Raw genomic sequence first — 14,218 nt, 5'->3', positions numbered from 1 at the left:
TGAGGGCTCAGGAAACAAGTTACAAGGCAAACAATGGGCCCGTAGAGATTAGGGGAAAGCCAAAGGTGCAGTCTTGAAGAAGGAAGGCAGGGGAGGGGAGAGAGAGAGAGAGAACTGAGTCCTTTGTCTTAACAGTTATCATCTGTTTTTTAAAGGCAGGACTTTCAGGGGAGGTCTCAGGGGAGAATACAATAGAATATTCATCACGTTTCTGAGTGTGTCTTTTAATATGCTGATTCATCAGTTTGAGCTCGCAGAGTCAGGGTCTTGGTCTCTACCTGGTCTCTACCTGGTCTCTACTGATTGGTCGGCGCTAGGGTAGGTGGTCATTAGTCATTGCATCTGGTCCTGAGCCAGGCACCGCATCACTTCGTCTGGATATGCTGCTTTTCTGTGCCTGGACCTGAGGCCTAGATGTTATCTCTCGTTTGACCAAAACTGTCTCTGTGGTCAGTAGACCCAGGCTTCCATTCCTAAAATTATCTGATGGTGATCAGAACCTCCTGGTCCTGAAGGTTTAATGCCTTAATCCCTTAAGGAAGATGTGCAGAGAGGAGGCAGGTGAGTCAGGGTGCTGGATGAGGCCAGTCTGAATCCGATGTCGGCCTGTTTGCCCATTGCACTTGCCACGGAACGTTCCTAGTTTCTTACTCTCCTGCATCACAGTGATGAGAGAGATGGGCAGAGAACACAGGCGTATGCAGAGTCTCCTTCAAGCACTTGTGAAGAAACTGCCTGAGGCCAAGGGAAGAACCCTCTGTGAAGATCAGAAGTTTCAGGGCCTGGTGCTCACACCGGACAGGAAACCATGCTCATTCCCACCAGCCAGAGCAGACTACTCACAGGCCACTGTGAAGAGCCCTCAGGAAGATCTTGCCCCAGGTGAGGGAACACGCAGCCTGAGACTGACCTACCTAAAAACTCATAAAAGCAATCCCCCAAGGGATCAAACTGTTGACAAGTCACTTAACTGGACCCCAGGACAGAACTCCAGAAGATTTATGAGACCACCTAAATAGCCACTTCCCCAAATGGTAAATTATGACAATGTCTGGCCTCCAGTCAAAGAGTGCCAGGCAGGCACAGAGGCGGGAAAACCTACCCACAACGAGGAGAATAATCAGTCTATTGAAATGGAACCATAACTGATGATATTACAATGAACTTTAACAGTTATTATGAGTGTTACATATGTCCGAAGAGTTTATTAGAAACGTTGAACATGTACGAACGTCCAGAGTCAAACTTTAGAGATAGAAGCAATAATGTCTGGGATAAATTCACTAGATGGAATTAATAAGAGATGAGACCTTGCAGGGAAAAGATTAGGGAACAGAAACCCGTGAACAATGGAAAATATCCAAAATGAAACACGGCCTAAATTATGTTTTAAACCAGTGAGTGGCAGTGCAAACTTAAAATGCCTAATGTAGGAGCAGGAGTAACTTTCCCGCGATCTGGCGTTGGTCCCTTTTAGAACCCCTCCCACCCACTCCTTCGGCTCCCGCCCCAGCCACCTCTGCCAGAAGGAGCGGAGGGAGCCCCGGTGGCGCTGCCGGTCGGGTCCAGCGGGAGCAAAGTAATCACGGGAGCCCACCGGCCGTCCAGCTTCCCCTCGGCCCCTTCGGCTCAGGCCGAGGGGTTCGGCTGCCCCGTTTCCCTCAGAATCGCCCAACGCAGGGCTTTCGAACTCCACCAGCGCGTGGAGTGGATTCCCCGTCTCGGGCCTTCCAAGGTCGCAGAGTCTGCGCAGCCCTGCGCAACAGGGGCGTGGGCTCCACCTAGCGGCGACCGAGCGCTTGCTCTACCGCCTGCAGATGTCTCTGTCGGTAGGTCTCTGTGGCGCAATCGGTTAGCGCGTTCGGCTGTTAACCGAAAGGTTGGTGGTTCGAGCCCACCCAGGGACGTGTTTCTTATTCTTAAAAAAAAAAAAAAAAACAACAAACCAAACCTTTGCGCCTGTTTCTTCTTTGCATATTTCCCTCTCAACCATTACCGAGACAGACTTCCGCCATTACTACCCTCCTGTCTACTGTGTCTCCTGCACAACAGGAGGGACCTCAGCCAAGAACTTTAGGGGAATCTGAAAGTCACTGCACTGTATTTTCTTTAACACTCTCCACATACTTTTCATATTAAATTGTTTCTGTCATTGTGGGGTTACAAATAATGCTGTACTCATCATTCTTGTACACATATCTGGCCACTTGTTCAAGCATTTCTATGGGGTAGGGTCCCAGAAGAGCAATCATTCTACGGCAGTGTTCACGTGCTTTCTATAGGATTCCATTTCTGCTCCTTCTGTTGACTTATTACACATCTGCCGGGTCCAGCCTCGGCAGGTCTCAGGGTCCCCAAAGGAGGGACGGTGCAGGCGATGAACGAAGAGTCAGATACCCGACTGGAGAACCGCCAGCCTCTGAGGTTCTGACCGAGCTCTCTGAGTTTGATTTAAGCTTTATTTTTATAGAGACTGTTACACATCATTAAAGGAACAGGTGTATGGCATAATCAGTTCAACAGAAAAAATCAATACAAAGGTAATTAGGAAAAATACAGGAAATTGCACAGACTCCGTCGTGTTACGCAAAGGGTATTTTGACCAGGAGAGCCATCAGTCAGATAATTAGAAGTAGCTGTATGTACAGAGTTTTAAATGTCTCATTGATGAATAGATGAATTCATGTGGATGAATAGATGTTCATTTAGAATTTGGCATGGGTCAAAAGGATACGCTAGACTGGACAGAGGTTATGGGAAATTCACTGCAAGGCCTTTGTGTGTCTAACTTATCTATCTTTCTGTCTAACATGCTTCTTTATGTACTATGGACTCTGACTCCTTGGTAATTGTTTCTACGTGTTTAGTTTGTAATAGGTAACCAACTTCTCCTGTTTCTTTGCCTGTCTAATTCTAATTGATATATATTCCTGTCCAAGGTAGAGGAGGGGCCATTACTCAACAACTTTTAAACATTCAGGGGCTACTTCATTAGGGGGGGACTTTGTTCTCTGGCCAAGAACTCATTTTGTACAACTCCATTGGAATTATGCGGATCATTGGGCCTGAAACACAGGTGTCTAAAAATCCCACCACCTATTAATCGCAAACACAAACATGCAGGGAGAGAGGGACGGGAAGTCCAGCCACAGTTGCCTCTGCTGTGCAGATGCATCTCATCCGTCTGACGGCTGCTGGTCGGCTCCCGACATGCATCACTCCTTCTCTGGTCGTTTCAGCACCTGCCGTGGGCCCCGCAGCGCACACCTGGACCTCCCCACAGCCTGCCCTCTCGTGGTCGCGTCTCCCCGCCCGCCCTTGGGCTGGGGTTGCCATGCGTGGCACTTTACACCTGCCACGAGCCCCGCCACCCACCACTGTCACTGCTGTTTCGTCTGTCCCACGTTTTTAAAGAGATGTGAGTAATAAGAAGAACATCTTCTATTGCATATATTTTCCCGTACAGGTACTGTTTCTGTCTTTGTGTAAACCCGGATTTCCGCCTGGTGTCGGTGTCCTTCCCTGCGGAGGACGCCCTCCGCGCCCCTCCTCTAGTGGGGTCCGCCGTGATGAAGTCTTTGTGCATCTGCGTGTCTGTCCCCGCCGTCACTCCGCTTCATCTCCGAAAGACTTCTTGCGGGGGAGGCACAGACACAATTTTTTAAGTTTGGTAGAATTATAATTTCCTTAATGTCTACCTAATGTAAGTGTAAGTAGTGGTGTGTGAGATTATGCACTGGTGTGTGCTTATACTTTTTAGATTTCAGTGTGGCTACTGGAAAATTGTGTTACATGTTAGACTTGCCCTTTCTCTCCGTCAGACAGCAGGCTGTAGATCCTACCCCCAGCTCAGGGGGAGTAGGCAGGGCGGAAGGACGTGTTAAAGTACACCCCGGCCTAAATCCAGATTGTGAGGATGCTCCCGAAGGAACAACTCAGTTTCTTTAACAAGTGAATGGGAAAAGACAGAAGGAGAGAAAAGAGAAAAGAGAAAGAGGAAAAGGAAGCAAGAGCCACTGAAAGGGGAAGGAGGAAGGGTGGGCTGGCAGGAGTGAGTCAGGGAAGGAAGGAAGGAAGGAAGTAGGGAGGGAAGGAGGGAGGGAGGAAGGGAGAAAATAAGAAATTACATTTTTCAAGAGATTTAAAGACATATCCAGTGACCATAGTTGGTGGACCTTCTTTGGATCCTGATTCAAAGAAACCAACTTAAAACAGTGGAAAATTTGAACACTACTTATGACATGAAGTATTTTACATTAATTTATGAATAGTTATGATATTTTGAGAATGCTTTAAAAATAGTCCTTCTTTAGGGAAAGATACTGGTATAATCACAGATAAAATAGGATGTTCGGAATTCACTTTCAATGATGCAGGAAAAGATAAGGGGGTGGCACGGGAGGAAAACAAATCAGCCATGAGCTGGCGTCTGTTGCAGCTGGTCAGTGAAGACAGGGGTGTTCTGTCACATGAGTCTGCCTACTTTTGTGGGCCCTTAAAATTCCACTTCTGTATGAGGATGATAAAGGGTTCACCTAGGATGATGGCCGCTGAATCTCTCCACACATATTTCAAAGGGCTAGAGATGAACAGAGTCAAAAACACCACTCGCAAGCCTGCCCGGGAACCACCACAGGCCAGAGAACATTGTGGACTCCAACTGCTTTGTACTCAGAAAGGTCTGGGAGCCGACAGCAGTCGAGGGGTCAGCAGAGACCGTGCACTTAGAGGGGAGGACAGCAAGGAGGACCTCCACTCAGGAGGGGGCACCGGTAAATGCATCCACAGGAGGAGTGTCGAACACTCAGCGCGTGCCTGAGACCTGGCCGACCACAGCTCCGGCTAATGGGGAACCAAAGGAAGGGGTTTGACAGGGCAGAAGACCAGAGGTGACGATTTGGGGGATGCACAATTTGGGGGGCAATGGGGAAGACCTGGATGAAAGTAACATCTTTTGGGAGCTTGTGATAAAGAGGAAGAACGAAGTAAATGATATAAATGAAAGATCCGATGGTGTAAAACAGAATCCCAGAATCAAGATGACAGGGGAATTCAAGGGTTAAAGATTTTAGCTTTAATTAGAGTTCAGAAGCTTAAATGATTACTGCACGGGGCACTAGGTGACCTATGTGACTCCTGGAGGCTAACAAGCCATTCAACCTTTGTGCCCCAGGGGGTCTGCAAGCAATCGAGAAGGTATCTGAGCCATTGTGTTCCAGGGAGGGACTGTCTGTGACACAGATAAAGAATTCGTGGTGGTTGCTGAGGCTGGTGTGGCTCAGTGGACTGAGCAATGGCCTGTGAACCGAAAGGTGGCCCGTTCAATCCCATGCCTGGGTTGCTGGCCAGGTCCCCAGTTAGGGTCCAGTGAGAGGCAACTAACAGATGTGTCTCTGACACAGATGTTTGTCTCCCTCTCTTTCTCCCTTCCTTCCCCTCTCTCCAAAAAATAAATAAGAAAAATTACAAAGAAAAGAATTATTGATTAGTAGACAAAGAAATACTAGGAAAATCGTCCCTGGACTGCAATTCTTACCTGATTAACCTTTTCCCAGACCCCTCACCTACACTTTCTTCTCCTTATAAAAAGGTCAGCTTGAGACAAGAGTTTTCACGGTAGGTAACCCGCCTTCTCAGGTTGACGGCGTCTCAGTGAAGTGAGCCCACAGAGATTCACTCCTGGTCTCTACTTATTTGTTCTGGCAGCACGAGCACCGACTCTTCCAGTTTTACTGTCGCTTCTTCTACCCTAAGTCCTTCCTTTGTTTCACTGTCCTCAACTTCAATGGACGTCCTCTCAAAATCACCTGGACTCGTATTGTGAAATCTTTCCTACATCAGGTCAAGAACCCCCTCGCTACAGGACGGCCAGAGGCAGACCCACTCCCGGCCAATCCCTGTCCGGGAACAGAAGGACAGTGGGAGGGGCGAAAGGGATCAGTTCCATGGTGATGGGAGGGAACCGGAATTACTGCTGAGCATTTGCAAATAGTGAGTCACAATGCTGTCTTCCTGGCATCTACAGAACCTTAGAGACCCACTTTACCAAGATTCCAATTGATCAGTAAGTCAGTGCATTACAGGAGAATGTGAAGAATAAAGCAGAGCATTTTACATCTAGAAAATATGATTGTCCCTCTTACCCCCAGATGGTGACATGCATGAGGTCAGGGATTGGGACAGTGCAGTGCATCGCAGGCGTGTTGAACCCCAACACCTAGCACATTACTTGTGCCATGTAAAAACAGAGGTCCTAATGAATTAATAAATAAAATGTAATATATAAATACAATGGAATAGTATTTAGCCTTAAAAACGGAGGGAATTCCGTGCTATAACATGGATGAACCTTACAGACCTCTGGTAAGTGAAATGAGCCACAGGAAGACAAATACTGTATAACTCTGTTTGTACGAGGTATCTGGGGGAATCAAATTAGCAGGGCCCAAGAGCAGAATGACGTTGACAAGATGGGGGTGGCGAGAAATGGGGAGTGGTTGTTTTGTGGACACAGAGCTTTGCGTGTTCTGAAGATTGCTTGCACAGCAATGTGATATGCGTAATACTACCGAACTGTACACCTAAAGATGGTACAGATGGTAAGTTTATCTTACGTGTATTTTACCACAAGTTTTTAAAATGAACTTCCTCCAAGACTCTACGTGGCATAGGCCCCAATGATACCTCAAATCTCATCTCCTCCGTCTCTCCCCCCCTTGTTTCCTCTCTCCTCCAGCCACACAGGCCTCCTTGATGTTCAATGAACTTGCCAAGCTCATTCCTACCACAGGACCTTTGCACAGGCTGCCCCCTCTGCCTAGGATAATATTCACGGCCAACTCCTTCTTGCCAGTTGGGACAGGGCTCTGCCCGGGGCCGCCTGGCTGGAGGGAGGGAGAGTCTGGTAGGGACCCCACTGCTCACTCTTGCCCACCCCTGTTATGCTGTTGCTGAGACTCATGCAGCTGGTCCAAAGTTCAATGGTTGGTACGACCTGTGTAGAGCCCAACCCTGTGCAGAAGTAGAATAAATGAACATATGATGCAGTTGAGACCAGTGGCCGCTGGCTTGACTCTAGAATAGATCAGTGATGCAGGGGCTGTTTATTTAAAACAAAACTCTACATATGAAACCAGTACAAAGCAAAACTGAAAGAAAAAAAGGCAAAACTCTGGGGAAGAAAAGTTTACTTCCTTTCTTCCTTCCCTCACCCTGCTCTGCTCATACTCCTTCCAAGCTTCCTTCTGTCCATCCTCCTTTCTACCTTTCCATCCATCTATGCATTCTTTCTCCCTTCTTTCCTTCCTTTCATTTTTACTTTCAGACATCCACCTTTTCTTCCTCCTCCATCTATTCCTTCCTTTATTTCTTCTACCATCTATCCATCCATCTACCCATCCATGCATCCTTCTGCCATCATCCCTCCTCACTGCTTCTCTTCCTGCCTTCTTCCCATTTCTACCGCCTTCTATGTATCTTTCTGTCTGTCCTTCCTTCTAGCCCCCTTTCTTCCATCTGTCTGTCTTTCTTTGTACCCTCCCTCTATCCTTCCCTTTCTTCCATCCATCCATCCGTCACTCCTTTCATCTGGCTTGTCCTCCTTTCATCAATTTCATGCGTCTTTCTTCTTCCCCTCTTTTTTCTTTCATCCACCTTTTCTCCCTTCCATCTGTTCATGCATCTTCCTCCCAGAGACAAGGGGCAGCGCTCTGGTTGCCAGCACCGTCTCTGCTACAGAAGGCCTTGGTGTTGCGATGGCTCAAATGTGTATTTTGTGGCAAAAAAAAGTCCAAATTCTTCTTAAACTAGAGTAACTGAAACCTAATCAAAGTTAAGTGACTTTTCTAAAGTCATGTTGCCATCATTTAAGTGCTGTTAAAATACCCTTAATACCATACACTATACATTGAGCAATTATGTACCAAGCTTATTTAAAAACTTCTGAAGTCCTAGCCAGAACATGCTCAGTGGGGACAAGCTAGTTTTCAGAGAGATGACCTATTGTTTAATTTTTTTGTACAATGGAATTGTTTTCTCAGTAAGACCACATTAAGGTTGCACGTGTATGAAACTGTTACTGTGAATAGAAAGTCTGAGGTGACTTAGGGAACGGGAGTCCTGCTTAGTGTCACGGGCCTACGGAGAGACAGCACCCTCTTCATGCACCTGAGGAAGCAGCACGTGTGTCTCTGCACCCTTCAGTCTACAGGTGAAGGTGGCTGAAGTGGGTGACAGCGACCGCAAGGTGGCGGAGAAATATGGCTTTGGACTTTGGGATTTGCAAGTGGGAACATGCAAAAGAAAATACGTAATTTTAGAAGACACTTTCACATCGTAGTTGGCGGTAAAGGCCGCTGAATGTTTAATCCATGAGCTGCCAATCAGTTTATAGAGTGACTGTCCTGGTTTGGCCTTGGCCGATATTAACTATTTTAAGAAAGGTCAGGGAATTGCGGAAGAGCACAGCTACCTCAAATGGAGATAACCCGAAACATCACATCGCCCAGTCATTCTCACAAAAACCACAGATGCGACTGCGTTCAAGTTGTACTCACATTTTCAAGGATAAAATTAATTGGGAGGCACAAGCAAAGCAACCAGTAGCCTGCCACCACCAACACTGATTCTCCCCGAATTAGGACGTGCTCCAGCCCCGATTAGCCATGGGTGGCCTCTAAGTAATGTACGAGGTCATCACACAAAACGGAGCTGCTTCTGGTTATTTCCTATGCCATTACTTACACAACCAATATGACGGTTTCCAGGAAACTAGGCCACATAATCCCATAGATTCCAGGTTTCATTCTTTGCATAGTTCCACGTATCTTACTAGATAAAACCTACTAAAGCCATAGGGAAGGACTCTCCCAATAGCAACTACCATTAGTGTATTTGGTCTCCATTAGATATTCACCAGGAAAATTAACAAAGATAACTTTCTTCCTCTCCAGGCCATTCCCCCACTGAAAGGAAATAATAGCAATTGGAAGGAACATTGTTTCTCTTCCCCAGATTGTCTAGGTGGAGTTTTAGGCACAGCTTGTAAATCAGCAGGCGTTCCATTCCCTTTCTCTGAGAAAGGCTGTCATGGTTTCTCCCAGCCTAGCTCATTAGTTAGTGCCAGATTTCAGGGGGAATATTCTTAGAAATAACATGATCACAATCCTCTCTGGAATCATAAGCCACTTTATGAGCAGGCTTCCGTTTTGCTACCCCCTCCCTCATTTTCCTTTATAACCTCTTTGACCTACATCCTTCCCCCAGTGACGGAGCCAGCTCAGATGTATTGCTCCCCCTAGAGGTGGGCCAAGGAGGCGCATACGCATGGCCATGCCCAAACTTAGCCCTAACTTGGCTACCTGCAGTCGTAAACCAGCGTTAAGGTGCCATTAGGAATGTACACTGCCAGGTTTAATGGTATGGATTTTGTATATTTTGTATGATATTAACATCCTTGGTACAAACTTCGACATGGGACCATGGGATCAGACAAGAAACACTGTGTGAAGTGTGGAAGATATTATCTAAGTTACTCTCAGTTGTGTCATTGCTTTCTCCCCTTGCCCTGGAATTCCATCTGCAGAACCTAAAACACTTTGCAGTGGAGCCCCCACTTGCCATCAGATTCAATCAGAGGACACAACAATTTAAACTGTCAGCCAAACTTGAAATGTTTTCGACCGCCCATTCCCATGATCACTGCCAATGAGGGTGATACTGATGTGGTATATCCGTGTCATGTTATGTTTCTCTGTCTATTCCTGTGCTCAGCACGTCAAGCTCTGTCTGCTAGCGCACCTCTGAGCACACACAGGAAACCCCAGAACCTTACGTGTGGGGTCTTCGGGTTGTGCTTGGGAAATGGCAGCCAGCACTTCATGTCTCTCAGAGCTCTGCAGGGCTCTTGATAAGGCTGGGCCTTAGGCAGTGCCCCTGTCCTTTCACTGTGGCGAGGAGTGACAGAGGGTGGACGGGGGGGGGGGGGGGGGGGCTCGGTGGGGTTGGGGCTGCAACTCCCGGTTTCTGAGCTGGAAAGCCGAGGCAAAGCTCGAACACGCGCGCACGCACACACACCCCCCACACTATTTCCATGTTGGCAACAATGTTTACAAATCTGTGAAATGCCAGCAATCTGCTCCAATCCCTCCAGACTTGTTTGCTGACCTCCTGCTTTGAGCAAGGCTTTCCTTCCGTCCACTCAACAGGAGACGCTCCAGCAGCCCAACGCAGACCACCAGGGATCCTTTGACCCCTGTGTGTAAGCCCCTCCTGCCTCTACGGACTCTTCCGAGTAGAAGTGCCTGCCCATGGGCACCTACCGGAGCTTCTGGGGAGTACAGGAGTGTTCCACACCCAAACCCCACTTACTGCTCCTCCCCAAAGGCACCTGGCAACCACTAACAGGTGCAGAAGTCTGACTGTTCCGTTTCCTGGCCTGGGGGGGATTAACTTTTAAACACAATTTACCTCCAAGCTCTCCCACAGCTGTCAGGACAAAGCTCCCCATTAGACTTTGCTTGAAATCACATCACAAACAGCAATTAACTCTAAATGGATCACAGACTAAATATAAAAGCTAAAATAAAACCTCAAAAGGAATACATAGAAGAAAATCATTGTAAATTTGGGCTCAGGAAAGAGTTCTAAGGCACTAAACAAAAGCACAATACATAAAAAAATTAATGAATTGCATTTCATTCAAATTAAGAACTTTTTTGCACCAAAAAACACCATTAAGAAAATGAAAAGATAAGCCATTTACCAGCAAAAATACTTGCAGATCAAATATCCAATAAAAAAAACTGTGTTCACAATAGCTAAAGAACTTCCTCAACTCAATGAAAAGAAGCAATGTAATTTTTTTAAGTCAGTAAAACACCTGAATAGATATTTTACCAAAGAGGAGTACATGGTTTGTTTGCAAGCAGATAAGAAGGTGCTCAAAGTCATTAACTATTAGGGAAATGCAAATGAAAAACAAGAAGACAACACTTTACACAAAGTAGTGGATTCTGTTAAAAAAGACACTGCCCTGGGGGCTGAGAATGTGGAGAAATGGGACCACCCCACACTGCTGGTGGGAAGGTGAAGTGATGCGGTCGCCTCGCCTCGGAAAACGCTTTGATAGTTTCTTGAAAGGTAAACATTGGCTACCAGAGGACCCAGCAATACCACACCGGGAATCTACTCCAGAGAAACGAGGACAGGTGCACACAGGACTTGTTCGCAGGTATTCACGGCAGCATTAACTACAACAGCTACAACAACAGATACTGGAAACGACCCAAATGCCCGCCAGCTGGTGCGGGGGTAAACAAAACCTGCTGCGTCTGTAGGATGGAATGTGTTCAGCAATAAAAAGTAGCGAAATCTGATACAAAGCTACGGCGCAGATAAACCTCACAAACGTTATGCTAAGGGAAGGAAGCCGGTCACAAAACACGCATATTGCCCTGGCTGGTGTAGCTCAGTGGATTGAGCACGGGCCTGTGAAGCAAAGGGTCGCTGGTTCGATTCCCAGTCAGGGCACATACATGCCTGGGTTGCAGGCCAGGTTCCTGGTAGGGGACCCGTGAGAGGCAACCACACATTGTTTCTCTTCCACTCTTTCTCCTTCCCTTCCCTTTTAAAAATCAATTTAAAAAATATTTAAAGACAAACTCGTAGAGACTAAGGGCAGAGTGACGTCTGTCGGGGCGGGAGGGCCCCGGGACATTGAGGGAAGTGTTCTGAAACGGGGTTACGTACTTGACCAACTCTGTCACTAAAACACAAGTTTACAATGGTTAAATTTTATTGTATGTGAATTTAATGTTGTAAAAGGGGGCGTCAGTCCCAAAGCGAAGGGCGTGGGGTCCTGCGATCCCGTGGGAGCACCTTGCGCGGAGGCGCTACCGCCGGGCCGAGGGGCAGGCTCGCCCGCAGCTGCAGTGAGGGCGCCCGGGCCACTCCACCGGAGTCCGGGAGGCGGACGCGTTGCTGGGAGAAACTCCGCGGAGCTCCCGGGACCTTAAGGAGGAGGGCGGGGAGGAACTGAGGGCTGCAGGGCACGAACCACCACCCACACGGGCAGGTGTCGTCCCTGGGTGGGCTCAAACCACCGACCTTGCGGGTAACGGCCAGTCCCCCCGCCCGAGCGCGGCGCGGACACCAGTGGGCGTGAGCCACGTGCCGATTGCACTCCGGTCTCCTCCGGCCCCGCCGGGAAGGCTCGGGTTCCCCCGGCCTGTCCATCCCGCCCGCGCGCACAGCGAGCCCGAATGGGCCGGGAATCCGAGGCGCGCACGCCGGGCCCGCCGCCTCCTCGCCGCCCCGAGAGCCGCCCCGGCCCGGCGGAGGCCCGCAGCCCCTCGCGGGGTCACTCACCTCCCGCTCCCGGCCGGCGTCCGGGGTCGCGGTGGGAGGACGCGAGCCGCGGGCCGGGCCGGGCGCGCCCAGGAGATGCCCCGCGAAGGACGCCCGTGCCCCTGGGGTGGGGGTGCGGGGCGGGGGAACCGAAACGAATCTACAAAGTCTGGGGACTTTCTGTCCCAGAGGAACCCAGGTCTTTCACACCGGCTGTCCTTACAAACTGATTGTGGCGGCAGACTTGGAACCGGGTAAATGCTCTAGAAGCGTCTGGAGCCCCCAGCCCCACCCCCCACCCCGGCCGGGGCGGCGACGGGGAGAGGGGCGACTGGGGAAAGCAGAAGGGGTGAGGCTGAGGGTGGGGAAGCTGGAGTGTGAGGGGAGGACGGACGGACAAAAGGTTCAGCTCCGGCGTCCCGTGGATCGAGGGCTGACTCGGGCCGGAGACGGCTGGGAGGTCGTGCTGTGACTGGGCTGCCGGTGGGACCCAGGTGGCTTGGGTTTGAGGTCGAATCATAACCGAGACACGGTTCCCGGTGCCTCACGGCGGCACCGTGCGGTTCTACCTTTTGAACTTGGCGGGCGGGGCGGTGGTCCAGGTGGCACCGACAGTGGGCGGCGCGGTGCGCCTGGAGGACGAAGGTTCAGAGGCAGCTGAGATTCTGCCTGAGGCCCCCAGGGCCGGGCGTCAGCTAGCGGGGGGTGGGGGGTGGGGGTGGTGGGGGTGGTGGGGGTGAGTGCCTGTGGCTCCATGAACCTTCTTCTGTGGTCTAAATAGGGCCTTTTGGGTTGCCTCATTTTTGTTGTCTTCAGACCCGCGCTTCTCTGGTCTCCCAGAGAAGAGGTCTTCTCTTTGCAGCTCCTAGCCCATCGCAGTCCCAGCAGGGGCCTGCAGAGGTCACCTTGAGCCTTCCATTTGGAACTCGGCCTGCAAAGAACCGGGACTCCCTCTCACTGCCACTTCCCTGGCTTAAGCATCGCGTGCTGATCAAAATGACTCCCCACCTGAGGTGACTCAAAAAAGGGACACTCCTGGTCCTGGCCCGGTACCGGTTGGTTGGGGCATCATACGGATGCACCAAGGTTGCAAGTTCGATCGCCAGCCAGGGCACATATAAGAATCAAGAAATTAACGCGTAAATGGGTTGAATAAGAAATCAGTGTCTCCCTCTGCCTCTCTCCCTTCCTTTCTCTAAAAATCAATTTAAAAAAAAATTTAAAGGGAAATTCCTGTTTGCCACTGCTCATCTCTGACCCAAAATATTTACGTTGGCATACTGCCACGAACAGAATTCTATACTGGGTGAAAGTTCATATATTTCTTTTTTTAAAATAATTTTTAAATTTAATTCTTGTTCAAGTACAGGTTTCTGTCTTATATTCCCAACCCTCCCCGCCCCCCAAAGTTCATATATTTCAAGAAAGACAAGTACCCTCTGATTTCACTCATATGTGGCATCTAAGGAACAAAATTAACTAAAAACCAAAATGAGACAGACTCATAGAGAGCAGGCTGACGGCTAGGGGAGGGGATAAGCAAAAAGGAAAAAAAATTCATGGGCACCAACAGCAGTTTGGAGATGGGAGGAGGACGAGGGTAAGGAATAAATGGTGATGGAGGGAGACTTGACTCGGGGGTGGGGAGCACACAAAACACTGTACAGATGATGTGTTGTTAACCAGTGTCACCCCAATACATTCAATTAAAAGGAAAATAAATATATTGCAAAATTTAAGGTTCCAAGGGAAGGACTACAGCGCCCTCTCGTGGTCTTCTGGGCCCTTTGTTAGGCAAGGGACTTCGGAAGAAAACCATTCTGACAGCCCCATTTTGACCTAGCTTTAAGGTAAAGGTTAGTGGGACCCCAGG

General features: G+C 49.0%; 1 protein-coding gene and 1 non-coding gene across 2 annotated transcripts in view; one reads left to right on the top strand and one right to left on the bottom strand.

Moving 5' to 3' along the window:
• Window positions 1-1,833: 1,833 nt before the first annotated feature.
• Window positions 1,834-1,907, top strand: TRNAN-GUU (transfer RNA asparagine (anticodon GUU)). Its single transcript has one exon. It is a non-coding gene; the product is annotated as a tRNA-Asn (tRNA).
• A 10,447-nt stretch (window positions 1,908-12,354) lies between these two features.
• PDE4DIP (phosphodiesterase 4D interacting protein) overlaps window positions 12,355-14,218 on the bottom strand; it is a 203,720-nt gene continuing 201,856 nt past the window's right edge. The window contains exon 42 of the transcript XR_005065431.1: window positions 12,355-12,366. The gene's annotated coding sequence lies outside the window, so the exon portion shown is untranslated. The remainder of the gene's footprint in view (window positions 12,367-14,218) is intronic.

This window comes from Sturnira hondurensis, unplaced genomic scaffold (genome assembly GCF_014824575.4).
Source record: "Sturnira hondurensis isolate 20B ecotype Veracruz unplaced genomic scaffold, ASM1482457v3 Scaffold0024822, whole genome shotgun sequence".
Lineage (NCBI taxonomy): Eukaryota > Metazoa > Chordata > Mammalia > Chiroptera > Phyllostomidae > Sturnira > Sturnira hondurensis.
This window is presented reverse-complemented; position numbering and strand designations above follow the sequence as displayed.